The sequence below is a fragment of the Drosophila bipectinata genome, chromosome 4 (assembly GCF_030179905.1).
Source record: "Drosophila bipectinata strain 14024-0381.07 chromosome 4, DbipHiC1v2, whole genome shotgun sequence".
Classification (NCBI taxonomy): Eukaryota; Metazoa; Arthropoda; class Insecta; order Diptera; family Drosophilidae; genus Drosophila; species Drosophila bipectinata.
Genome location: NC_091740.1, coordinates 18,659,342 through 18,686,218, shown reverse-complemented (window position 1 = coordinate 18,686,218; position 26,877 = coordinate 18,659,342). Strand labels below are relative to the sequence as shown.

The 26,877-nt window shown below is 40.5% G+C and overlaps 1 protein-coding gene across 1 annotated transcript in view; it reads right to left on the bottom strand.

Annotated features, from left to right (window-relative positions):
* Nucleotides 1–26,877, bottom strand: part of myo (growth/differentiation factor myoglianin) — a 434,902-nt gene that overhangs the window by 344,390 nt on the left and 63,635 nt on the right. The gene's annotated exons all lie outside the window — the stretch shown is intronic.

Below are 26,877 nucleotides of genomic sequence, written 5' to 3'. Positions count from 1 at the left end.
CTCAGTCCCCGCGCACCCCTCACCTTGTCTCTACTTGGCAAGGCAACAGCGCAGTTCGACGAGCTCGCACACGGCGGCTCAGCCCCCGCGAAACCCCCACAAGCCCAAATGTCTCTATAGACATGCAATTCGAGCATGCATTAATTCTTTTGGGCGATATTATGGGTACAGCTCCACATGAGCAGCCCTTTTCACCACTAAAGGAGTATAAGACAATTCTCCAGCGACTCTGAGTCCGAGGCCGCAAATATGGCATTCAGCATGGAACAAATGACGGCCACTATACAGGCGGCCGTTAACCATGCCTTTCGGGAAGCCAATACTGAAAGCCAGCGTAGACAAAATGAGCTACGTCTAGCTATACAACAACTCGACCGAACGGGTCGACGCAACACAAATCGCTCTCGCCCAAGCGAAAGCTCCCCAAATCAAAGTCTATAAACCTATAAAAATTAGGGACGACGTCAAATGTGACGAGCTCCTAGATGTCGTCAACTGCCTGCCCGAATTTACGGGAGCAGAGGACGCATACGTCTCCTGGAGACAAGCGGCAGTAGCCGCATACTATATTTTCAGGAATTATGTAAATAGCTCGCGCCATTATCAGGCAGTTATTATTATTAGGAATAAAATAAGGGGCCCTGCCGATGCCGTGCTGTCTTCGTTTGGCACTGTACTAAATTTCGACGCGATTATAAATCGACTCGACTTTACGTACAGTGATAAGCGTCAGATTCACGTTATCGAGCAAGAAATGGGTACTCTCAGGCAGGGAAATCTAACCATCCTGCAATACTACGACGAGGTCGAGAAAAAAACTCACCTTGCTCACAAACAAAGCTACCATGTCATACGAAGCCTCGGCGGCAAAAGTTTTGTGTGACAAATTCCGGGATGACGCACTCCGAGTATTTATCTCGGGGCTTAAGCGCAGCCTCACGGATGTCCTTTTCTCGGCGAAGCCGAAAGATATGCCTTCAGCTCTCGCTTTGACACAAGAAGTGGAATCTAACCACGAGAGGTACTCCTTCGCGGCTTCATTTGCCAAAAGCCCGGAGGACAAAGACAAAAATCCGTACTACGCCAAACACCACAAGGCGCAGGTACACTCTGCTCCACGCAGTGCAAATACCCATGGACCCATGGACATCGACCCATCGCGGTCCAAGTTTCTTAACCCATCTCAGGCCCCTTTATACCAAAACAGGGAGCCAACCGTGTCCGATCGATCGGGCCTACACAACAAGCAGAAGGTTAACCACGTCGCGCAGAGCGCAGGCGGAACCGGGAAGAAATATACAGCCGCAGCTTCAAGCACGGCTCAGAAAATTGACGACGACGTTATTCAAGATTATGATTCGGACGTCATTAATTTTTTAAGGGAATATCCCTGCTACACGTCGGCCAACGACAAGAGGCCAGCCGACGCGGTTCAAACGGAATCGAATGACCCACAATACGCAAAACAGGATACGATCAAACACGCCCAGAATAAGTTCCGCGACAGGAAAAATGCTTCCCGGCAAAACAGGGTTTTCGAAGTTGGCGAAAAGATCCTAGTATAGTCTAGCAGGCGACTGAGCAACAAACTGTCACCTTTGTTCGAGAAAGAATTCGTAGAAGCGGACATGGGGACCACAGTCCTCATTAAGGGGAGGGTGGTCCACAAAGACCTTAGGTAGGCCGAGCGTGACCATACTATCGCCCGCCAAATAATTTTTTTTATTTTTTTTTTGTCTTTTTCCTAGCCACTTGGCTTAAGCTTTTGCTTCCATTATTATTTTAATCATGCTTTAATGGTGGGCTACCCAGTTTCAATTGAATTCACAGCACATCCAAATTACAGGTTTTCAACCATAACCCTGATTTTCCGTTTGGCCGCAACATCGGCACGCGTCTTGGACTATTCCAAAGTCAAATACATTCCCATCATTGATGGTCGAATCCTGATATGGGGGGAATTCGCTTTTATAAAGCACTCAGCGAATCTCTCGGGATATAGGCGCGTCATCGAAGAAACTAATGGGATGACCGTCATGTTCCCGCAATCCCACATGCTGAAACTCCTAATTGTTGAAGTCGCCCACCTACGCGACATGCTCGACTCTTTGAGCATCCATCATAGGGTAGCATGAAGTTTAGACTTCTTAGGGACTGCGCTAAAAGTAGTGGCAGGAACGCCGGACGCAGAAGATTTTGAAAGAATTAAATTTAACAAATTCCAATTAACAAATGCAAACAATAGGCAGGTTAATATTAACAACAAAGTACAAATTCAAATCAATAAAATTGCCGCTACCGTCAACCAACTTCTGAGGTCAGCAAAAAAGTCCCAAATTGATACTGGGCACCTATTCGAGATGCTTTTAACTCGAAATAGGATAATAGCAATGGAGCTACAGGGTTTGATGCTAGCAGTGGCACTTGCCAAAGTTAATTTTGTTAGCCCCAGCATCCTAGATCATGCAGACCTGGAAGGTGTGTGGATGGAAGAGCCAACCGAGACCGCGATTAGAGATGTTTTGTCCGTATCGTCCGTTAAGATCTTACAGTCCGATAACATATTACATTTTATTATTAAGTTTCCAAAGATAAAGTCGGCCTGCAGCAAGATCACCGTTTTCCCAGTGTCACATCACGACACCATGCTCAGGCTGGAAGATAACGTCATTGCCGAATGCGACAGTGAGATCCACACCGTGGAAAAGTGCTCCCCGACATCAGGAGCTACATTTTGCCGATTGGCTCGCAGAAGATCATGCGCCCAAGAGCTTCACGCTGGAGGCACGGCGCATTGCGAGATCCAGCAAAGCGATTTACACCCCATCACTTATTTTGATGAAGGAATAATAATTGTAAATGATCGCTCGGCTCACGTGTGTGTGGCCAATGGCACCTGTGTCCATATAAAAGGCACATATCTCATCACGTTTGAAAAGAGTGCCATGGTCAACGAAACCCGATTGGTCAATCATGACACAGCCCAGAAGAGGGCTCCAGGAGTGGCCAGCTCACCTTCCCTGAACGTCACCATGGAACGTGACGTTCTTAGCCTTCCTTACCTTCACCGACTGAGTGAACGTAATCTGGAGCACATCAAAGAGTTCGGGAAGGAGATTAACCACCATCGGCTACATCAGTTGGTGTTCATAGCGGGAGCAATATGCTGCGCTTTAATTTGCATCGGCTTGACCTATCGGCGAGTCACTCAGGCCCGAAAAACCGCGGCCCAGCTGAAGGAGATGATTGCCCAAATAGGGTCGGCCGAGGGCGGCCTCATTCTTGAAGGGGGAGTAGTTAACTAAAGTTAACCAAGCAGCGGCAATGTCCGATTATTTAAGAGCTCGCTCTGGCCAAACTGCTGACATAGCGTCTGGCCGGAAGCCCATGCATAGCGGCAAGCACTGCACATTTGCGTGGCCGCTATGAAATACTTTTTGTTAGCTTTAAGTTTCAGTTTGTGTCAGAGTCTCATACAATAAAGAGCACCATAAAACCAATCTCCGGCACTGCCGTTAACTTGTAAATTCATTTGTTGAATTGGTCACCTCGCCTCAAGGGCCGTGACAACGGGGCAAGAGCTCCCATCATAACTCCCGTCACAGAACGGATCTTCCCTCGGCAACCGCCAGGGATCTCAACCACTACCTACAAGGAGTAGCAACACCCCCCGGCAACCGCCAGGGGTAATTATCTTACAACATATCTCCAGCGTCTGCAGCATCACCGACTGCAGCGAGGGATAACCAACAACATCATATATCAAACATTATTACACAACCCAATTTATATTATTTTATATAAATTTAATACAAAATCAAAAATACACATACTATACATCAGAGGTCGGCACGGCCGTATCCCGAGGGCATAGGAAATTTCTCTGCCCGAGCTCTGCCACACACACACAGTATAAATGTGTCAAACGTCATGCTCACAGCCTACTTTCTGCTATTCGTTACTAACACTAATGCGTTTAAATCAGAGGTCGGCACGGCCCTATCTCGGGGGCATAGGAAATTTCTCTGCCCGAGCTCTGCCACACACACACAGTATAAATGTGTGAAACGTCATGCTCAAAGCCTACTTTCTGCTATACGTTACTAACACTAATGCGGTAAAATCATATCAATGTATTGGGGTTCCGACCACTGCTATACATGCATTATATGTTAAAAGATATAAAGTAAAGAGATTGATGATGTTAAATAATAAGTTAATTTAAAACAAAATACACCTTTTTGTGGCCCTTTCCAGAATGTTCAAGCAGCTTTGTCTAAAGCCGATCCCCTGCAGCCTAACACAAATACATACATAAGTGGTGCGCTTATTGCACTTAAGAAAGGGTCGCATAGCAGGTCAGCGTGCAGTGCGTCGATCAGTAGTTTAAAATAGATTTAAGATTATCATGTCTATTTCTTATAAGTCAATTTTACAAAATAAAAACAGTTTCCAAAAGGAACTGATTGGAGTTAGACCTATTGTTTGGGGCTCCTCTTAATACCTACCGATGGATGATTGTATTAAGAATTCGTATGTTGATCGTATTCTTAAACAAAAATAAATTATATGATAAAACATAAAAAATTTAATATATGAAATAACATAATTTCTCTTATCATTAAACCAATATGAATAAGAAAATGAGCGTAAGATGAATTTATTATAAGCGTTAGAAAGAGAATAAGATGCTCTCTGGAGCCTGCTGGGGCCTGTCGCAAGAAATTTTTACATATTCTACTTCTTTTTCGACTACAAGTTTTACATATTTGCGATTTTGAAAGTTTATTAGCAAAAAGACGGACAAGCTTATAGAAAAGTAATAAGTATCGAAAAACTAATAATAGTTTTTTTTTTTTATAGATTTTTTATTTTGGTTTACTTTGTATATTTAACGCTTTCAACAATTTTTCTAATTATTTATGAACCTTACCTCTACATCATAGTTGAATGAAGGATACATCATAGTTGAATTTACCTATATTCTACTTTTTGGTTTGAATTTAGCTTTTTTTTTGGGAACTTTAATTTTTATTAAGCCTTTGTATATATGAATTTTCCTGCTAGTTACGTTGGTATTTTGCGCCTTTTTTTTTTGGAGCTCGTTTCTTGTTATATGTTTCATATTTTGATTAACATGGTCTGAGAATCTGATGGTACGTCTAGAGCTGTTTATTACTAATATGGTGTTGCTAGATTCTTTTTGCAGTTGGTTAAAGCTGGAGATCTGTACCTCTTATCGTGGGTTTTCCGACAAGGTACACCTCTTTTAGACGTGATCGACACTTGCGAAGGACAGAAGGAATCCTCACTTCTGAGGAAATGTTTTGAAACCATTTGGCTAGAATTGCATTAAAACCCTCTTTTCCGATCGATTTTCATATGTCACCTGTTTATTCAAATCAATTTCATCTTATGAACTCAAAAAAAAGGTTTGCCCACATACTGTCATTAATTTTCCACTATTTTAGATTAGAAACAATCTGTTTCTGATCTTATGTCCAAATGTGACCCACCAAAGCACAGTGGTCCGGCTTGTATGGGGAGAGCGGCCAAAAATACTTCTAGTTGAGGTAGGGACTGGAAACTTAGCACAAAATATTTATATTTTTATTCTAAAATAATATGTTAAAATCAGACAGATCGGGCACCTATATCATATATCTGTCATATAACTGATTGATCGAAAATGCTATAACTTTGGTGTTTTTACAGTTAGAAAGTTCAGTTTTTGTACGAGTGCTATATTTGACAAAATAATACCAAATTTCACAAGGATCAGCCGACTATATCCTATAGCTGCCATATAAATGTTTGATCGGAAATGACCCAACTTTTGTGCTTTTTAAGATAGATAGTTGAAACTTCGTACAGATTCTATTTTTGGTCAGTTGATCCAACCTACCAAATTTCATAGGGATCGGCCGACTATATCTTATAGCTGTCAGTTATATGACATGATGAATGATCGGAAATTGTTTTGGTCGAAATACCAACTTCGGTGTTTTTGAAGATAGAAGTTTAGGATTTTTTTTTAGATTTTGTATTGTAATAGATTGGTTCAATTATGATATTTTCATAAGGATCGGCGAACTATATCTGATTCTTGCGATATATATCCGTTTTTTTCAAATTGAGGTTAGGTTACCTTTTTGTAATTTGTAAGCCGCACGGCACTTTACGGTACTTGAACTAAACTTTCTTATATTCTTAAAATGCTTAAGAATATTATACAAAACAAGAAAGGAAAGCTAACTTCGGGCGGAGCCGAAGTTTATATACCCTTGCAGTTAAAACCGGATATATATCGCAAACATCGGATATAGTTGGCCGATCCTTATGGGAATAGGAATATATACTCCAATTTATTACAATACAAAATCTAAAAAAAGTCCCAAGCTTCTATCTTCAAAAATACGAAAGTTGATATTTCTATTAAATACCATTTCCGATCGTTCAGTTATATGGCAGCTATAGGATATAGTCGGCCGATCCTAAAGAAATTTGGTAGGTTGGATCAACTGACCAAAAATAGAGTCTGTACTAAATTCCAGCTTTCTATCTTCAAAAACACGAAAGTTGGGTCATTTCCGATCGTTCAGTTATATGACAGCTATAGGATATAGTCGGCCGATCCTTATGAAATTTGGCATGTCGTATTATTTTGCCAAAAATAGCTCTCACCTAAAATTTAAACTCTCTAACTCTAAAAATACCAAAGTTATACCATTTCCGATCAATCAGTTATATGGCAGCTATAGGATATAGTCGGCCGATCCGGGCCGTTCCGACTTATATACTGCGTGCAAAGGAAAGAAGGGTGTGTGCAAAGTTTCAAGACGATAGCTTTAAAACTGAGAGACTAGTTTGCGTAGAAACAGACAGACGGACAGACAGACAGACGGACAGACGGACAGACGGACAGACGGACATGCTCATATCAACTCAGGAGGTGATCCTGATCAAGAATATATATACTTTATAGGGTCGGAGATGTCTCCTTCACTGCGTTGCACACTTTTGGACAAAATTATAATACCCTCTGCAAGGGTATAAAGATTTGTGAATACCAAAGTGTGCCATCACAACTAAAACTCTAACCAAACACAGAAAAGACAAACTAAGAACGTTTACAATTATGTACTAAATACAACAATGATTTACACAAAACACAACAAATACTACATATACTTTTTATTGTAAAAAGAAAGTTAATACCTTTCTTTAAAATATTAATAACTTCCATGGAACAAACACTTGTTTTAAAAATGTTTAATAGGCTTTTTGCGGAGAGCTTCACTTGCACGTTGCTTACGCTGCAATACACAATGAATATCATGCTATCACTTTCGATGCTATTCTTGAAGCGGACAGACAGATTAAAACAAAAAGATGAATAAATTCAAATAGCTAGACCAATTATAAATAAGAATGGGTACATTTAAAGTCAAAATTTGGACTTTGGTTTTTTTATTTTTGGCCTACGGGCTGGACCACTGTGCAAAGGTGGGTTATTTTGCACAATAAACCTAATAAGAAATTCTTTAGCTCGGCTGCTGGAGTTCTGTTCAATTTAAAATTTTGACGGAACTACTCTTTCTAAAGATTTGCCCATCCCTCCATTCTCCTCCGGTTTCTAAATATAAATAAATCTACATATAAATATCCCCTTATGATTTAGCATGCTGTAAGTATTATTTATTTCCAAACTTAAAAAAATGGCTTGGGGGTAAAAAATTTCAGTAAAATGAACTGGTAATCTGTGAAACAAACGCCTATTTTGAGGACCTGAAAAAGAAAAACAAAAAGTTGAGGAAAAATCCTATATTATGGAAGGTATTGGGAAACTGGAGGATCGGTGGTCCAAGTGCATACGTTTAAAAGGAGATTATGTTGAGAAATAAAAAAGCAAAATTAAAAAAAAAACGTATTTTCTTTGTAAGGCCGACTTTTTATTAGGCTACCCTCGTACATAAGATTTATTACACATTAAATTGATTCTTTGACTTCTTCCGGGGAAATATCCGTCAGTTTCAACCAAAGCTTGCAAATAACGTTTAACCGTCAACATACTGAAAGTTTTTAAAAGACCGAAAAAATAAAATAACGATTTCAAACGGTCAATTGTGTTTTGACTCAAAAAAAAAAACTTTCCGTCAACTCAACTTTCAAAAATATTTATAAAACAAGAAAGCAAAGCTAACTTCGGGCGGAGCCGACGTTGATATACATAAATATCGCAAACATCGGATATAGATCCTTATGATTACATCATAATAAAACAAATTAATTACAATAAAAAATCTGAAAAAAAGTCCCAAGCTTCTATCTTCAAAAATACGAAAGTTGATATTTCTACCAAATACCATTTGCGATCGTTCAGTTATATGGCAGCTATAGGACATAGTCGGCCAATCCTTATGAACTTTAGTAGGTCAAATAAACTGACCAAATATTTATCCAAATCTTTACTAAGTTCCAGCTTTCTATCTTTAAAAACACGAAAGTTGGGTCATTTCCGATTGTTAAGTTATATGGCAGCTATAGGATATAGCTATAGTCGGCCGATCCTTATGAAATTCGTAATGTAATGTAATGGCATGTCGTAATGTTTTGTAATGTTAATGAAGGAGATGTAGCCTTCACTGCGCTGCACACTTTTGGACAAAATTATAATACCCTCTGCAAGGGTATAAAAATGCAATCTGCAATGCAATAAATGCAATAAAAATGTAATCTTGTTGCTATAAATAATATCATGTCTTAACGTTGTAAAATTTATACTAGAAAATAACTCCATTATATTACGTTATTTTTCAAAGGGAGGGATATGTAATATCAAAGATTATACAGTACATAGATGGGACATCTCATACAAAGAAAAATTTTCTATGGCGGGTTCCAGCAGTGGAACCCGCTGGAACGAGCGGGTTCCATTGTGCGACAAGTTAAGTTTGAGAAATTTTTCGCGCGACAAAGAATGAGGAATAGCCGAGTGGTAGAGTGCTTGGCTGGTGTGCAAATAAACCGAGTTCAAACCAGGCTCGGGAAGTCAATTTTTTTTAAATTTTTAATCTATTTATATTATTGTTTTATTATTTTAATGTGTTTTTCTAAATTTTTAATCCAATAAAAAAAAATACAAAATTGTAAAATCACCTTAACATCGTCTCAGTTCGTAGTGGAACCCGCTGTAAAAATGGTCTATAAGTGCGGGTTCTACGGCATTTTGGTAGGCCGTGTCATGGAACCCGCTTTCAAATGTTTTCATTATTACAGCGGGTTCCACGACGGAAAAAATGAAAACATTTGAGAGCGGGTTCGTAGTGGCAGATGAGATAGGGAGAGAGAGAATTCTATATTTAGATCGTAACATCTTTGGAACGATGAAAGTTTGAAACGTTGTAATCGAACCAATGTAAGAGTAAAGAGATCAGAAATATCTTCTACTATCCTTACTCGTCAGCTCTGTTTTTGGTATAGTTTCTAGCGCCTCCTTTAACACCAGTATCATAAATTCAACTTCGAGGGTAGCCTAGATGGATAGTGCGTGGTCCTTATTCATGGGGTCCTGGGTTCGATTCCATTAGCGGGAGTTTGTTTCAACTTTGATAAAGTTATAGTTTTATGATTATTTTTATATTTACTTTTATTTTTTTATTATTATTTTTTTTAATTGCATTATATTACAGTTGTTGTAAAAATAAGTGACGGACGTGTCGGATGCCAAAATACCGGAAGGACTTTCTTGAAATTTTATTAGCATTTTTATTAGCGGGACATAATGAAGAATAAAACACTTGTAAAATTAAAGAAAAATAAAGAAAAAAAATTATATTTATACAAGAAAGAAAAAGTTCAAAGTCCTTACGAGGATTTGAACACAGAAAAATGACACATAGAGTAACTACTTTATGCATTACGCTACCATCCTGTCTCGATCTGCGGCGATCAAAATACTATTTGTTCTACCAACTACCACATCGGCGCATCGAAAACAGAAACGAGAAATTGAAATTGAAATTTGGAAGCCAAAACCTTTTTACTCCGTCGTGCGAGCAGTCACACATACATACAAAGGCTCACATTGTTGTTGACGGATACATGTAAAGAGTTCTAAAAATAGAATCGTATGCATGTGCGTTCCCCCCTCACCAACAAGCTCGACGCAAATAGTTGACCGTTTTGGGCCCTGATGTCCCATCTATGTACTTTATAATCTTTGGTAATATGCACACATATAGAAATACATATATCGACCCCCCACTGTACCAAGAGTACTTAAAGAGCACACACTGTAGTACTTTGTCGCAGTGTTTATGAAATTTGAAGCCTAGGTCATAAACCTTAAGTGACAGAATTTCCAAACGCTCGCTGTGCCTTAGCCGCACGCCGAAACAGCATATGCAGCATAAATGTAATACGAGCAAACCACCTATATGTACATAAACCTCCGCTTAAGCGATCATAGCTATATATTTAAGAATATATATATTAGGGAGCTTGGAGCGGCAACAACGGCTGCTTCAATTTCAAAGATGGAATAATAAAGAACCAAGGAATATTAATCAAAATCCGTTCTATTACCACTGGACGGGATCTGGATTTATTTAGTTTTTAACGGTAATTGTAAAGTGCCATAATTATTGTAGAACAGATGTCAGAAAAATACTAATGATCTATTCCAAAATTTCCCTGTTTAGCACAGGTACATTATCATTAGCATTTTACGCTTTCCAGCGTCAAATGATAATGGAAAAACGGCTGATTCAATCTACCCTTTCGAATCAGACCCATGCACAGTGGTCTATTCGGTCTCGCTAGCGGCATTAAATTAATAACTTCTGAAATATTATTGTTACTCAATTTTGTATTATGTGGACAAAAATGAAATGTATAGTGTTTTTTTTAAATTTTTTTTTATATTTAAAAAAAAGACTTTTATTAAATTTTTTTGTATTCTAAGGAAAAAGAGTACGAAATAGAATTATAACTTATATTATATTTGGAAAAAATTTTCGTGCAGTGTTTCCATTGTTAGTACTTTCAGTACCGGTCGTACTTCCAGTTCTTATAATATCCCCCGTAAGCTCCTCGTCAGCATTCAGCTTCGACACAATTCTTGATGTATTTCCGTCCTTATACAAGCGGCTACGTGCAGCCAACAACAATGCATCAATGCAATAATGCATCAATGCAACAATGCATTGTTGATTTGAGTTATTCTGCATCACTCTGAAATACTTTTCTCTGGGCGTCCAACATTTCTAAATGATGATCTTTCCATCAACCCCTGAGGCGTGTCTAGCCATTCTTTATTCCTTTTTTCAAAAGCTGCCTTATTTATATTGCCTATTTTTTCCCAATTTTGCAAAACTCCTTTTCGTTACAATCATATTTGATTTGCCGTGCCATACTAAGAAAAGTGCGCGCTTCGACACTGACATTCTTCCTAAAAAGTGAAATAACTAATGAAAGGAAGATACGCAGGACTAAGCACTTCATTTTTGACATTTCGGACAGATAATAATTCAGACTTTAACAAACAATTGCAACTAGAGTGAATGCAGGTGAATTTGTTAAGTTCTACTTCACGAAAGACTGGTGTGCGCTCTATTCCGCACATTGTTAATACACTCCAAATCCACTACAATTTATAAGTAACACATATACTGCACACGTCACAAGCACAGATTTTCTATGTAGCACATACCTTAATAGTTGTTAAAAACCAAACTTGCACTAGAATAATCGTAAATTGCACTATTTGTTCAAATATGCAACCAATAAGTAAAAGGGCGCCAAAATTGTAAATATCAACTGCTGAAACATATGTTAACTTTGACAGTTCACAGCTGATCGTCAGCTTATTGATGAGCTTAGAAAACATCAATTAGCATCTAATCAAGGTGTATACTGTCGATAGGTAAACTTAAATTAACGTTTATTTAAATTTGAAAATCATAATTAAATGCCGCTTGCCAGGCCAAATCGACCACTGTGCCATGCTCAGGAGGCTCCTGAGGACCTTATCTTCAACGCCCAAGGTGGGAGACGACCCCTAAAACCTAACCCTTGCTTCGAACTCCCACCACAGCCATAGCGCTCGGTGTCTTTTATTTGACGGCGTCCTCAAATATCGCAAGTACCTTCTAAACCGTTCAGATGCCTGATTCATACTTTTTCCTATTGTGTCGCTGTCTCAGGTCCGTTGGGTGAAATACTCCCACCGTCTTTCCGTCCAGATTCTCAACCTCATACATGTGGATAAGCTTTCGGATTGGGCATCCCACGAACTTTCGTGGAATTTCTGCATTGAAGTTTTTCCCAAAATCGCTAAGGACAAAATTCCTCCGTAAGACTTCTGAGCCTGGTCAAAAGTTCACCATGCGCGTCTTTCTATTAAAATTCCTTGTACTGGTTTCATGTGCCAAACTTTTGTGCAAATTCTTTCTTACCGCGTCCTTGATCTACGCGATTCTTTTTGACAAGGGCAGACAAAAGGAATCATTGTGCTCCAGCGCTCTTATCTTCCTGGCTACTTGATAGTGCTTACCATCCGTCAACATGTGTGGTCCAAATAGGGCAAAACGTGTCGTTACTCGCGTTGTCGTATGCACCGACTCTCTTAATGCCGACTCAATTTACATCTGATTATGGATAAGGTATTGGTCCTGGTCCAGATACGCTCTTATTGCATTCCATACCGACTGGTGCGCTGCATTCGACTGAGGGGAATACACCACTGCTGTGACATGGCGGACGTGAAATTCTTCCGTCCTCTCCTTGAATCGCTATGCCATGAATTGTTTCCCGTTGTCCAAATGGATGGTCTTGGGAACTCCAAAAGTTTGAAATACCTCTTCTACCAAGAAATTCCCCTTCAATTCCCCGTTCGCTTGAACACGTAGTCGTCCAAAATCTTAATATCCGGGAACCTCTACTTCTCCGACTCGAGCAACTGTTTCAACATCACGTACTCTGGGTATTCAAATTCTGTATTTTGGAATTCAAGCATGCAGTTCTCTTCCGGCTCCTCGACGTCTTTCCCGGATGGTGATAGTGTATCTGCCAACGAATTCTTAGTCCCTTCAAAGTGCTCGATTGCCATCTGGTATGGTTGCAGCTTGAATGACCACATCGCCAACCTTCGCGCCAAGTTCTTCACGGACATGATCCATCATGATCCGTGCAGTGTTTCCATTGTTAGTACTTTCAGAACCGGTGGTACTTCCAGTTCTTATAATATCCCCCGTAAGCTCCTCGTCAGCATTCAGCTTGATGTCTTGATGTATTCTTGATGTATTTCCGTCCTTATACAAGCGGCTACGTGCAGCCAACAACAATGCATCAATGCAACAATGCATTGTTGATTTGAGTTATTCTGCATCACTCTGAAATACTTTTCTCTGGGCGTCCAACATTTCTAAATGATGATCTTTCCATCAACCCCTGAGGCGTGTCTAGCCATTCTTTATTCCTTTTTTCAAAAGCTGCCTTATTTATATTGCCTAATTTTTCCCAATTTTGCAAAACTCCTTTTCGTTACAATCATATTTGAGTGTAACGGCTTCGCCGTGCCATACTAAGAAAAGTGCGCGCTTCGACACTGACATTCTTCCTAAAAAGTGAAATAACTAATGAAAGGAAGATACGGAAGGAAGGTGCGCTGCATTCGACTGAGGGGAATACACGACTGCTGTGACGTGGCGGATGTGAAATTCTTCCGTCCTCTCCTTGAATCGCTATGCCATGAATTGTTTCCCGTTGTCCAAATGGATGGTCTTGGGAACTCCAAAAGTTTGAAATACCTCTTCTACCAAGAAATTCCCCTTCAATTCCCCGTTCGCTTGAACACGTAGTCGTCCAAAATCTTAATATCCGGGAACCTCTACTTCTCCGACTCGAGCAACTGTTTCAACATCACGTACTCTGGGTATTCAAATTCTGTATTTTGGAATTCAAGCATGCAGTTCTCTTCCGGCTCCTCGACGTCTTTCCCGGATGGTGATAGTGTACCTGCCAACAAATTCTTAGTCCCTTCGAAGTGCTCGATTGCCATCTGGCATGGTTGCAGCTTGAATGACCACATCGCCAACCTTCGCGCCAAATTCTTCACGGACATGATCCATTGCAGGCTCGAATGAAACGTGAGCAGCTTACATGGCATCAGTTCTATACGGCCGAAAACTTACGCTGTAGTTATGCTGGGTTCAGAGAAAAGAAAGCTTTGGTGGACTGTAAATGCGATTTTGTTGAATCCCATCCTCATGCATAGGTCGATCTATTGATCAACCAACTGGCTGAGATCTATCCTTAGCTGATCTTAAGACGTTTGAGGGCTTGAATCTCCTGGCGATTAAAACATGCATAGGCCTCCGCGTTTTCAATGCTGTACAGCTCCTGAATGGGATCTAATTGACATAAAAACACAGCCGTCGGATTTCAACCCTTTTAATTATATTATATTTTTATATTTTAATTTTTCAGTCGTCGACTCATCGTGACACTCATCGTGAGCAGACGTCAGTTCCTAATCAAATATCAGTGATTTCGATCCTCTTTTCGCTCTTGCTTTCGTTTGCAAAAACAAATAAAGTTCTCTGTCCTATGTTCTTCGACCACGAAGTGTTTCTAACATAAGACTAGCCCAGTCTTAGAAAGACAAACATGGGGGTCCTGGGCCACCCAATTTGGGGAGCACTCGGTTCGCTGCTCTAGCTTCGAAAGTCACCCCCCCCACCAAGGAAACGAAAACAGCCACGAAAACTCTACTCTGACTTCCCAGAACTTCCAAAAAAAATACAACGAACCCAAAATATATTATCATCTCCGCCAAGAAGACTGACAATCCTATTTCGGAATACAATTGCTTTTCGCCTAATTTTGCCTCAATTTCTAACTTCAAAGACGGAAATTTGTTAATGCTGGTGAACACTAAAACAGATGCAAACAAGTTTATTAAAACAACGTAACTGCCTGGTTTATGCGAAATTGAGTGCAAGCTTCACGGGTCTTTGAATTCCATCAAAGGAACAATCTACGCACCATATTTTAACGGTATCCCGGACGACGAAATCGTTGAGAATCCTAGCCCACAAAAAGTCACTTTAGTGTACAAATTCCTGAAGCAAACTGAAAAAGCAAACTGCTTACATTTGATTTATTTAATCTCCCTTCTACAATTAGTATCATAATGGCATAATGTTATAGTCTCGGAATTTATCACTTATCCAATGAGGTGCAAGTTTTGAAAAAACTAGGCCACACACAAAAAAATTGCAAAAATGAGGCAGCATGCGGTGGAACCCCCACTCCGGTAACTGTACCCCCAAATGCGTTAATTGTTCCGAAGCTCACGCCGCCTCTGATAAGAAATGCAACAGCAAAAAGAAATACTAAAAATAAAAACAACAAAAAAATGTATAATGCGCGAAGCGAAAAACTTCTTTAGAGCTTCTTTACGCAAAACTTCCAGCCCAAGCAGCTATGCAGGCGTTGTTGCGTTAAAGCAGCACGAAAATAAAACGAAAACAGAGATAAAACGAAATAACCTCTTGGTTGACACTATTTTTTCTTATGCTGACGATCGCCACGTTTCTAGCGACTCTTCTTTCCCTTCCCCTTCCTCTCCCCAAATCTCTAAATTATATCACAATAACTCTACAAACAAATCAGCTGCTCCAGTTGAACTCTTCTTTTACTTTCACTTCCTCTACACTAAACAACAAAACCTCAAAAATATTAACTCGGACATTGGCTCCCGGGAGTTGATGACTAACAAAACGAAATACATCTCTGATATTGACTCCGACGGGTCAATGTCAGAATTATACATAAATAATTAAACCACAATTATAAAAATAATAAGCCCCTTTTGACATATAACTTAAATTATTTAACACTTATCCATGCAAATTAAAATTATACAATGGAACTTAAATGGCTATATGAACAAATACGATGAATTAAAAATCTTAATAGCTAATAAAAGCCCAGATATTATATGAGTTCAGAAAACCCACTTACCATACAATTCAAAAAATATAATCTGCTCAAAACAATATATTGGTTACTTTACTAATTTGCCACTAATCTTAAATTCGAAGCAAGGAGTGGGTATTCTTGTTAGAAGGCACCTTGTTAGAAGGCGCCCAAAACTCTAATATCTTGCCATCGCTATCCAATTATATTTTGGACAAAAAATAAAAATCTTACATTCCACCCGCACCAAATTTTTCTGCCAACGAGCTGTCCCTAATCATTAAACATATAAACCAGTGGTCGGCACGGCCCTATCCCGAGGGCATAGGAAATTTCTCTGCCCGAGCTCTGCCACACACACACAGTATAAATGTGTGAAACGTCATTCTCACAGCTTACTTTCTGCTATTCGTTACTAATACTAATACGTTAAAATCATATAAATGTATTTGAGTGCCGACCACTGATATAAACCATCTTTTAATACTTTTGGGAAATTTTAACGCCTGGAGCTATGCCTGGGGATCATGTTCAACAAAATACCAGAGGCGGTAAGGTAATCGAGCCAGTCGCTCAGAGCCATTTAGTACTGCAAAATGATGGCTCAGTTACACATTTTAACACACACAAGACTTTCACAAATGTTGATCTCACTTTAACCTCGCCAGTCATCTACCCCTTCTGTAAAAAGTCGTCCCTTTCTGACCTTTACAGAAGCGATCACTTCCCGATTCTCACAAATTTAACCCAACAACATAATTTCGCAAAAATAAATTTTAATAAATAAATTAAAAAAGGTGGAGGTGGATTTGTTGGTGAAACAAAGAGCTTCAAAAGTTACAGAAAATAAAAACACATTTTTGGCATGTATAAAAACATCAAATGAACGACGCAAACCTTATTTCTTAAAAAAAAAAGCCAACGCACATTTTAAAAGAGCCGTTAAAAGAGCCGTTAAAAAGGAAATCGTTTAAAGCTTTTACTTCCAACATAACCCCACTGGCTTCAACAAAGAAGGTTTGGGCTGACATTAAAAAACTTGTAGAAGCCCCATTTCAACAAATTAAATATATCCAAGTGAATAAAAATTTCAACACCGAATATACCCGACAAAAATAACCAAAACTAAACGTCTAAGTCCGAACCAAGCCGGTTTTAAGCCGCAGCACAGCACCATGGATTCCCTGCTGCTCCTGCAGCACCTTGCGTCGGATGCTCTTTCAACAAAAAATCCCGTCACCCTGTTGGCGATTAATTTTGAAAAAGCTTTCGATCGCGTGGGTGTCCATACGGTTCTTCAACAGCTTGCAACATGGGGGGTGGGTAGGAAAGTCTTTAGTTTAGCAAAGACTTTCATGACTCAGCGCTCATTTCGCGCTAAGATTAATAATGTCCTCTCTTCCTACTTCAAACTTCACAACGGAACGGATCCCCGTTATCTGTTGTTCTGTTTATAAAAGCCTTCGAACAAATTAATAACATCATAGAAAAGCGTAAACAAATGAATAATGTATGAAGATGACGCTATTATTGTAAGCAAAATCAACGACCTAGTACAATTAAATAACATTCTAATAACTATACTAGATTTTTTTTTTTTTTTTTTTGTAATAGCAGGGTAATGTTTATTTAAAACTGTCCATTAGGGACAACCATTAAATTTTATCACGTAAACTTCACGTATAGATATTTTTAAATATTAATATGGTAGAAAAAAAAAATTAGAGTAGTAAGGGGAGGTCCAGCGGGTGTGTCCTTTTAAGTCTTCTGGGTTGCTCGCTGCTGTCCAGCAGGGAGCTGGCCAACCGGTTCGGGTGATTATGAAGCCTCTGCATGTAACGTGCGCTGCTTCTTTGTATCTCGTCCTTGACCCAAGGGAAATTGAGAACCTCGTGGATGGTGCGATTGTCATGATAGACGTGGGCCCCAGTGGCGATTCGAAGGGCTCTATTTTCGAAAGCTTGCATAGTTCGGACATTCGTCTTGCTCGCAGTTCCCCAGAGCTGTATGCCGTACGTCCAGATAAGGCGTATTATTGCCTTGTAGATGAGGAGTTTAGTGGAAGTTCTCAGCTTCGATCTCCTACCCATAAGCCAGTAGAAGGATCGAAGTCTTTGAATAGCCTGTTTCCTCTTCTTAATCAGATGGGGCTTCCAGGTGAGCCTCCTGTCTAGGGTGAATCCCAGGTACCTGGGATTGTCTACCTGTGGGATTGGAGAGCCGTTAAGGTTAACTGGAGGGCAGTTGCCTTTGCAGAGAGAAAATGTGGAGGCAGTGGACTTCTCATTATTGACGGCAATGTTCCATCGCTTTTGCCAGTCGCTGAGCAAGTCAAGCTGCAATTGCATCGTATCGGCTGCCCCCAATGCGCTATCGGCGGTGGTAAGGAAGGCGGTGTCGTCTGCATAGGTTGCTGCGAGCAAGTCAGGCCTCTGAAGAACAGGGAGGTCGGCCGTGTAAGCATTGTACATCAACGGGCCAAGAACGCTGCCTTGGGGTTCACCAGCGTGAGCTTCTCTAATACCGGAGATGGCCTCGCCACATCTAACAGCAAATTTACGGTCTTCCAAGAACGACTTTAGGAACTGGAAGTATGGTCGGGGTAGGCCAGTCTTTAATTTATATAGAAGACCGGGATGCCAGACTCGGTCAAACGCCTGCTTCACGTCCAGCATGACGGCCATGCAGTACTTCTTGGTTTCAAACGCGTCCAGGATGCACTGCACTACCCGATGGCACTGCTCTGGCGTACCGTGTCGCCGCCTGAAGCCAAACTGGTGGTCAGGGATCAGTCCAGCCTCGTCAAATACTGGCAGTGCTCTGCTTAAAAACACTCGTTCAAGTATTTTGGAGAGCGTTGGTAACAAACTTATTGGTCGGTAGGACGAAAGGTTTGCTTCGGGTTTCCCGGGCTTAGGTATCATAGTTACCTGGGCACGTTTCCATGTGGACGGGAAGTACCCTATCTCCAAGCATCTATTATAGATCCTCGTAATTAGCTGAATGCTTGGAGGTGGTAACATTTTTAATGCAATTGCATTGATACCATCATCGCCCGGGGCCTTGTTGTTGCTCATGATGGTTATAAGCTCAGCTGTTTCCTCCTCAGTCACTGGTGGTATTGAATCGGCGTCCCTAGAAGGCTCGGCTAGCAGACGGGCAGTTTCAGCAGCATCCTCCGGTGAGCAGCGATCGAAAGGCGTAAAGACACCTTCGAGGTGTTCGGCGAAAGCGTTGGCCCTGTCCATCTCCGATCTGCACCAGCTGCCGTCGGTTCTTTGTACAGGTGGGATCCTTTTCAGCGGCTGTCTGATAGATTTGGTGACTCGCCATAAGTTATGTTGAGGGTCGCCTGGCTCAAGTTGTTCGACGAACCCGTCAAAGGCCTGCTTCCTTAGTCTTGCCAGAGTTTCTGTCAGACATTTGGTCGCTCTATTGAAGGCGGTTTTGTCCAAAGGATTCCTTGAGAGCATCCACACTCTTCGGAGTCGTCGCTTTTCAAGTTTGAGTTCTTCGACTTCTGGGCTCCAAAAATGGATGTCCCTGTCAGTGGCTCTTGGGCGGTTGGAGGGCCTTGGTGCTGCTTCAGAAGCTGCCGCCTGAATATGGGCTGTTAACTCTTCTACAACGGTGTCGATGTCAACCGGGGAGTCAAGTGTCGGGCTGGGGTCGGTAACGTTGTTCAGGTAGGATTGGTACTTGTCAACGTCTGTTGTCTTGTAGATCAGCTTTTTGCGGGCTGACCTGAGCAAGGCTGGGGTGAAAAGTGACACGGCAAAGGCGCTGTGGTCCGAGAAGAGGTCTTCTACTTCTCTCGCTTGAATTCCGGCAGAATCCATTCCTCCGGAGATGGCGAAGTCTAGCACATCAGGGATTTTGTGGGGATCCGTAGGCCAGTATGTGGGTGCACCGGTTGCGTGACAGTTCAAGATTCGGGACTGAATCTGCCTGTATAGGGCCGAGCCCTTTGGGTTCGTAATCCTGGAGCCCCACCAGGGGTGTTTAGCATTAAAGTCCCCTCCGATTATGAACTTGGGGCCGAGGCAATCCAGTAGCAAGCCGAATTCCTGTTCGTGGATGTTGTGGCTGGGGGGGCAATATGCTGCGGCGATTGTTATGTCACCGTTGGTAGTGGAGATTTTAATTTGGGCACATTGTACCCAGTCTTCGCACATGGCTGGAAGTGCCTCATACTTGATGCAGCTGCGAATAAGGATGGCCGCGCCCCCGCGACCTCTACCGTTCGGGTGGTTAGCGGCAATGAGGTCGTATCCTCTAATAGTCAAGTATGATCTGTTGGTAAAATGCGTTTCTGATATGAGGAGAACGTCTGCTTGGAGGGTCTTGCAATATAGCTCGACCTCTGGCCTTCTTTTTACCAGGCCGTTAGCATTCCATATGGTTATATTTAATTGCGTATGCATAAGGATTTGCAAACGGTGCCCATCATTTGGGCTATTTGGCTCAAGACCTTCTCCATCATGCGCTCAAACATAGATTCCATCCTAGCCGTTAGGGCGTCCATTGGATTACTTGAAAGACTGGGATCGGGATTGGGGTTGGAGTCAAACTGTGGTGCTCCGTTTTTGACTGCGCTAGCATAGCTGATGTTAGGGTTAATTTTGCTGAATTGAGGTTGCTGGCGTCTTGGGGCAGCCTGCTTGGGGGCGAACGTGCTCTTTGCCTTTTTGTAGGCTGGACAGCCCTTGTAAGAGGCCGCGTGTGATCCGTCGCAGTGGAGGCAGACTGCTGGTTCACTGGCGATTTTGGTGCATTCGGACGATGGGTGCCTATCTCCACACTTTACGCATCTGTACTCCAGATGGCAGTACCGTTTCGTGTGACCGAAGCCCTGGCAGCGATGGCATTGGGGCACATCGTCGAATTTTTTTGGTGGCTCAACCGTAACCACCGTGCTGCATAGCCGCTTGACTTGAAAGGCCTCCTTGTTGTTTTTGGCTGGCTCGAGGTTAATAAAGAAAATGTTTAGTGGCTTCTTTGTACCTTTTTGCATAGGATTGTGTATATCCCTGACTTTGTGTCCATGGCTGCTAAAACCCACCTTAATATCCTCCGGGTCGGTGGAGAAGTGGAGGCCTTTAACGACGATCCGATAAGCGCGCTCGTCTCGGGGCTGGAATGTGTGGTATCGATGGTTATTTTCGCTCAGGAACTTTTTCAGAGTTGAGTAAGTATCCTTATCTGGAGTCATGACGCGAATTGTGTTGTTAGTGCTTGCTTTGCAGGTCACTTCAACATCCCCGCCTAAGAGGTGGGAAATGTCTTTGGAAAGGCCCTTGATGCTGGATACGTCCGGGATAAAAATTGGGGGCGGTTTGATGATTTTCGCCGTTTTTACCGCAGATTGCTTGGTTTTCTTATCATCTTTTTTCTTCATAACGTCAACCTCCATGTCGCTGACACGATCTTCATCGTCTAAATCAGAAAGAATTGCATAATAATTTTTTTCAATATTAGCTTTAAGTGCAGCTCTGGCTGCTTCGCTGGTGGTAGGTTCGTCTTCCATAATGGGTTTTTTAGCAGACTTCCGCTTCATTTCTCCATGCTCGGAGTCGCTGGAATCGACATCTTGAAAATTAGAATAGGCTTTCTTTTTCGAAGGCGGCTTGATTTTGATGGAACTGGGAGGGTTTTGCCAGCCCATTAAGTTGGTTTTGCCCGAGAATGGCCGCAAGATTAAGTAAATAAGAGTGATTTTATATTTTTTTGGTGGTTGGAAAAAAAATTTAAATTTTTCTTTTTATTTTTTTAACAAACAATAAAACGATGCTTTCAGTTCGACTATACTAGATGAAATTTATAACTGGGGGCTGGGTTTTGTTGCGACACTTTCCCCAAACAAATTGTAAAATATTGCACATATGTAAAAAGCACATGTACTACTAGCTTACCTACCAGCTTAAAGCACTACCTAGCTTACCCTTTTATACATTTTCAATTGAATGCGTTGATAATTAAAAAATACTATGTGTATATTTCGAAAAGAAAGTTACTTATAAAAAGCAATTAAAAGCTCTAAGAGACAGCCTTGAGAAAAGGATAATGTCATTTAATACCTAGCATCGAAGCACTCTCTTATCCATATAAAATCCCTAATTCAAGATAGCATACAAGACTACTTAGACCTGGCTATCACACTGCTGTTAGACGTAGCATCAATGCATTTTCGACATCACTATTGAAATTAACTTAGCTGAAGCCGGGCTTCCGTCTATTAAAAATCTGGTATCCCACTCTACAACAAAACTCATCCCAAAACTGCAAAGCGAATTGCTAAAAATTGTTAAGCAACGCAGAAAATTTAAATGCATCTCCACCCTTCGGCGTTTCATTACACTTGCCAAGCATTTAAACATCCACCTGCCGCCCACCATGCATAAACTTCCTTCACTACCTTGACCACGGGACTCCGCCATTCAGACTGGACTTTAAAAACTTCCCAAGGACATCACCCCTGGAGAGTCCTACCGTAAAGTTTTTGCCGAAGAATCGAGCAAGCCGATATTTAAAAACCGAACGTGGCTATTCACCGATGGGTCAAAAAGCGAACACAACACCTCATTCGCATATGTAAGTCAGAATGGACATCATTGCTGCCAGCCAACTACCAGACTACTACTTAATATTCTCAGCAGAGGCAGTAGCCATACATTCAGCCATAACCTACACGCAAATGAGACGCGGAAGATTCGTGATTTGCAGCGATATTTATCATCGCTAGAAGCAGTTCGAAATATTGAAAATAGAAATACAACGATCTGTAACATCAGAGATTCATTAATACAGAGGCCCGCGAAGCTGGTGCTGTTCTGGGTGCCCAGCCACAAGGGTAGAAAAGGCAACGAGCTCGCGGACGCTGCAGCTAAGTTAACAACAATATCTCCAACCAAACCAAACTACAAGGACACAAGGAGAGCCCTTTCCATCTACCTAAATACCCTTCAGTACCAAAATTCCTTACCCCGACGTTTCCTGGCGACATGTTCGAAAAACAAAAACCAATTGCATGGGCTTCGTTTACTCAAGTCCGAAACGAAAGGGGAAACGAAACTTCTACCTGCTTTCGGTTTTCGACGATGATTCTCGAAGCTTTTACGTCATAGTTTCGGAGCAGAGGCACGCGACAGAGACAATTAGAGAGATGTAGATAGAGGGAAGGGAGAGAAAAAAAATCGGTGTCGAAAACCAAATGAATGGAAGCGACGTCAGAATACCCTTTTTAAAATATGTTGAAATATTTATATATATTTAAGATTATATTTAATAAATTTTTCTTATCTAATCAAATGGTATATTGAAATGTATTAATAATTGGCTTTAGGCAAAGCCAAAATGTTCATGTTTGATTATTTTCCTTGTGCGATTCTAATTACAAGGCATTGTGTTGGTCGACTATACCCTGGCACGCGCCAGAATTATCGGTTGTCAATTTTCGGTTTCGTCTTGCCTCTCCCCTTCTCTTTGCATTTGATGTTCAATTTGCATAAAAGTTACACGCGTGTTTGTTGCATTTAAAATTAAATTTTTTTAAAAACATTTAAGTGATAATACCTGGTGATAATAACTAATTCTGGTGAGTAGTGCATATAATAAACTTATTTATTAAGTTCCAAGCGGCCGTTCAATATATGTAAACATGTACATATATTTATTAAACGGCATTAGCCTTTCGGAAAAGTGTTAAATATTTATATATGTACATATGTATGTGAAATTCGGATTAAGGATTAAATCCTTACGGATTTCTCACGGTATACCCCAGGGATTCCTTGGGGTATTTCCTCAACGATTCCTCAGAGTATACCTCAGGGATTCCCTGGGGTATTTAGTTCGAAATGCTCTTCGAATAACTGCAGGAATCCTGCCGTATTCCTTGAGTTGTTCGAATTCCTCGATGTGAGGAACTCTTCTATGGAAATTCCTTGATGGTTTGTATGAAACATACCTAGAGGATTCCTCGGGTGGCAATACTAGTACCTAGACGATTCCTTGAGTAATCCTTAAGGTATGGTACTGAAGGGTAACATCAGGATCGATGGCTGGGCATCCTTTCACCACGGGTACAAAAAAATCCTATCCACCACCCACTTATTAGACACCTGCACAAGATTGGCAAGTATTAGGAAACGCCATTTCCCAAATTCCCTTTTATCATCCCATCTCGAAATATCCATTCCCAATATTAATAAAATCTATAAATTTACCAAAGAATGAAACTATTTAATTTCAAATTTAAAATGTAAAAAAGAAAACAGAGCTGAAGGCCTTGTTGCTAGTGTTTGCCGCGATAATTAGTTTAAATATTATTTTGTATTATTATTAATTTTGTAAATAAATAAATAGATAATAATTTTAATCCTTAACTTAATATTATCTATTTATCACAGTAATTATCAAAGTTTTATTTTTTGGAAATTTGTTGTGCGCAAATACAAAAAATTTTTTGCTTTTTTTTTTAAATCAAAAACGAAAACAAAATAATAGATTTGCCAGGACAATTAAGGCTTATCCGGTTATATGGGAGTGAAATCAATTAGCCATGGGTCTTCTTCCTGGACCGACCTCTTGCCTTTAGAATCGCCGATTCTGTTTCCCGTCCTGCTCTCCCAAATATTTCTCTTTTATTTTCTAAATTTTTTTCACTTCCACATTTTATTCCTTACGGAGAATGCGCTTTGGATCTTATTTATTTATTTTTTTTTTGTGTAAGTCTATGCGCCCGCCCTACTTGATTCTTGTCGTTTGATTAACCTTCCTTTTCTCAATCCAAAATTTGCCTTAGGTGGCAATTTGCCTTAGAATCTTAGGGCCTTCCATCTCCATCGGATAGCATAGCCTTGCCCGAAGTTTCAAAGGATTTTTCTTCAGAAACTAGAGACCCTCCCAGCTCTGGACCTCTAGTTTCTTTTTAGTTAGATGGCACATTTGTAGTTAGTTATTTTTAGTGTTAGAGTGCCCCCCAGTTTTAACAAGAAAACTCAGTTTTCAGCGGAGTGTTTGTTTTAGTAAGGTAGTTATTGCCGAACCTCCAACTTCCAAGCCCAATGAAGCCCTACCTTGTTAATACCCTACCTGAAAGCAAAAGAGACAAGAAAAAATGGTGTCTATAATTGGCCCAATAATAATGCATAACGCCGGCAAAGCCTGTGTTTTTTTTTCATATCGTTACATATAGATATATATATAGATATATAAATATATCGTTAACAAAAAAAGTATTTTTTTTTTTCATAATATGAATTTCATATCTGTTTATCTACAAGGATTAGTTTAAGAAAAGGGTGCCGATTGCCAATTGTTGCCGTGCTTGCAACAGAAGTTAAACGTGGAGAAAGAAATGAGTTTCTTGAGAAAAAGTTTGTCTGAGACTGATTTTTTTAATATAAAACTGCAATATTTATACATGAGTATTTCTTAGGTGGTAAATTATTGGAAATATAGCACAAAATAAAAACAAGAAAGGAAAGCTAACTTCGGGCGGAGCCGAAGTTTATATACCCTTGCAGTTAAAACCTGATATATATCGCAAACATCGGATATAGTTGGCCGATCCTTATGATTACATCATAATAAAACCAATTAATTACAATAAAAAATCTAAAAAAAAGTCCCAAGCTTCTATCTTCAAAAATACGAAAGTTGATATTTCTACCAAATACAATTTCCGATCGTTCAGTTATATGACAGCTATAGGATATAGTCGGCCGACCCTAATGAAATTTCGTTGGTCGGATTAACTGACCAAAAATATAATCTGTACCAAATTCCAGTTTTTTATCTTCAAAAACACGAAAGTTGGGTCATTTCCGATCGTTCAGTTATATGGCAGCTATAAGATATAGTCGGCCGATCCTTATGAAATTTGGCATGTCGTTTGGCAATTTGTTGTCAACAATAGCTCTCATGTCAAATTTGAAGTCTCTAACTCTAAAAACACCAAAGTTATACCATTTCCGATCAATCAGTTATATGGCAGCTATAGGGTATAGTCGGCCGATCCGGGCCGTTCCGACTTATATACTGAGTGCAAAGGAAAGAAGGGTGTGTGCAAAGTTTCAAGACGATAGCTTTAAAACTGAGAGACTAGTTTGCGTAGAAACAGACAGACGGACAGACAGACGGACAGACGGACATGCTTAAATCAACTCAGGAGGTGATCCTGATCAAGAATATATATAGGGACGGAGATGTCTCCTTCACTGCGTTGCACACTTTTGACCAAAATTATAATACCCTCTGCAAGGGTATAATAAAAAAATTAACAATTTAATCAATCGGAAACAATCCTAAAAGTCGGAATGTGTAAGCAGCATTTTGTGGTGTAGTTCATGACCTAATATTTGGTTTATTGTTTATAATATTTTGTAATTTAATATTAAATGCCTTGACTCTTCCGGCCGTTGAACTGGCGCTCAACCGTCGTACATGGCTGTGAAATTCCTTAGGGTACGTTCCGGAGAGGTTCTTCTTTTGGTAATATTAATTGTTGGAGTCCACAACGATCGTTTGTATCGCAACATGTAGATACATATCAGAAGCAGTATAACTATTGAAATGGTCAAAGCTGCGTACGAAATGGTTGTCTACTGTTCTAGTTGATTCGGTGAAGTTTTTCATCTCATCACGGCTAGTCGATGTTGCAGAACCTCTAACTTTGCGTCATCCATATCTTGGATATAGATTCTGATGTTGTGTCTATGGGCACAGAGATGTTTCCAAATCGATTGAATGAAGTTTGTATCTTAGTAGTCATAGTGCCAAAAGGCGGAAGCGGCGGAAGGCGGTCAGAAAAGCATCTGTGGTGAGATTACTCACCAACTATAAATGAACCCCCTTTGTAGAGAAACAACAGAAGCCTGCGATGTAAGCCTC